The sequence below is a fragment of the Parambassis ranga genome, chromosome 4 (genome assembly GCF_900634625.1).
Source record: "Parambassis ranga chromosome 4, fParRan2.1, whole genome shotgun sequence".
NCBI lineage: Eukaryota > Metazoa > Chordata > Actinopteri > Ambassidae > Parambassis > Parambassis ranga.
In genome coordinates, this window is record NC_041025.1 from 21,775,214 (window position 1) to 21,777,339 (window position 2,126).

A 2,126-nucleotide genomic window follows, 5' to 3' on the forward strand; every position below is an offset into this window, starting at 1 on the left:
GCCTTATCTACAATATTGTGCTAAAGAAATAACACTGAAACTCTCAATAGTTAAGTTTGTTATAAGCCATTTCATATAGAAACTATTCCTTAACAGAACTACACCTTGTAGAATAATCACTGTGCAGAAGGCAGCGTCCATCCAAACCACGATGACAGACTCATGCTTGTAAGAAGATGTAAATATTGAATGTTGAGCTGAGCCCAGGACGGTCACCCATCTGCTGAAGCTAACTTCGACTAGCAAATGTTATGTAATGAAAGTGTGCCAGAAAAGAAAGTTGTTGACATGTTTTGTACATTAAATAAAAACAGGTCTCTTTCCAAATACCGTGAAAAAAAGTGAGTAAAAGGAGCAGCAATCGCTTTCTGCTGTCATCACAGCTGCTGTCCCACCGAAAGCATGGCCTATAAGGGCCAGCACTAACTCACAGGACACCGATTGGACCAGACCACCGGTGTTTCAGCCAACAAAGATAGAAGAACAACACTACTGCATGCATGCTTAGTTCAAGGCCAACTGTCCAATGAGCGATTGTGACACTTATCAAAAATATACGGACACCCCCGCCACTGTATATTGCACTCTGATGATGAGTGATGAGGTCAGGGGTCAGGATCTTCTCGATGGATGGGCACTCTTTGATGTCAGGCCGGACATCAAAGAGTGCCCATCCACCGGGGTTAACGTCCAAAAAGAGGTTAGCAGGGGTTATAAAAACACATCTATAAACACAGGCCCACCACTGGCCTGTACTGTCAGTTATTACTGGCAGCCTGTTGTCGTAATAAACCAACATTAGGTAAGGACACGGTGCAGAGAGGTCCCGCATACGTAAGCACACTCACACATGGAGACACCCCCAGAGGTGTCAGAAAAAAAACCAGCATGTCAACATGAACTTTTATTAGCTGATGGAAAAACGAGACTAATGATCCTACTGAAGCCTGACAGAAATCTGCAGAGCTTCAAGCTTTAGGGCCGCTTTGTGAAAGTTTTCAATTAAAACAAACAGAGGAACGCATTGTGTAATGAGTGTTCAACAGAAAGGCATGTACTTTTCAGAGTTATGTTTTTAAGAGCTCTCCAGGCTTGTTTACAATCAAGCTAATGAAACGACCTCACCTCGACGAGCTTTATAAGCCTTGAAGCCTCGGTCATATCAGATGGTCTTTGTAGGTATGAGGCATCTGTCTGAGCACTGCAGTGGATTCATTTAAAAAATATATATTCTGATCTCTTTAAATGATATCACCTGATCTGTTTGGACTGGGATAGCATGGATGAAAGTGATCAAAATGTTCCTGAACAGCCAACATGATCAGAATGGGGCTTCTCCCATCTCCTCCAGGAGCTCACACTGTCCCATGAACGATGAAAATACCAGTAATATTTAGCTCTGTGCTTCACCGACACCAGCTTATCACATTAACAGACTATTTATTAAAACAGGAGGTGAAAATAAATCACAAAATCTGATCAAGAGACAGTTATGTAGGAGAACTAGTCCACTTTTAGAGGTAGCTCAAACCAGTCTTACGCACTAACATGATGCAGTGATTCAAACAGGAATGTAATAACTTTTAGACTCCATTCGACCACATCTTTTGTTTCTATAACACGGTTCTGCGGTGAACTTTGCCTCTCTTTCTTAAACTGCTTTGTCCTGTACTAAAGGGTCATGAGGGGGCTGGACTATATCCCAGGCAGCTGTCAATGGCCGATAGGCGGGGTACCCCGTGGACAGGTAGCCAGTCCATTGCAGGGTCACTAGTCACACTCACACCTACCTTTCCAATAAATGTAACATGCACATGTTCGCTATGGAGTACCCAGAAAATACACAAAGGCACGGGGAGAACATGCAAACTGCTCTGTAATGAAGATTATAGGGCATTATGAAGGTCAGCCGATTCCCAGCTAGAACGGATGAAGCTAAAGTAGGAGCTTCCAAAAACACTGTGCAGTTCTACACTGTCCAGCGGAGGCTGGTTTCAAAATGGAATCAAAAATGTCCACATTTACAGCAAAAGTATAGAAAAAACTCATAAAAGTAACCAGTTTTATTATGTTGAGGCTGAATCAAGCCTTATGTTTGGCCTAAAATGAATACAATGAAGACAAAC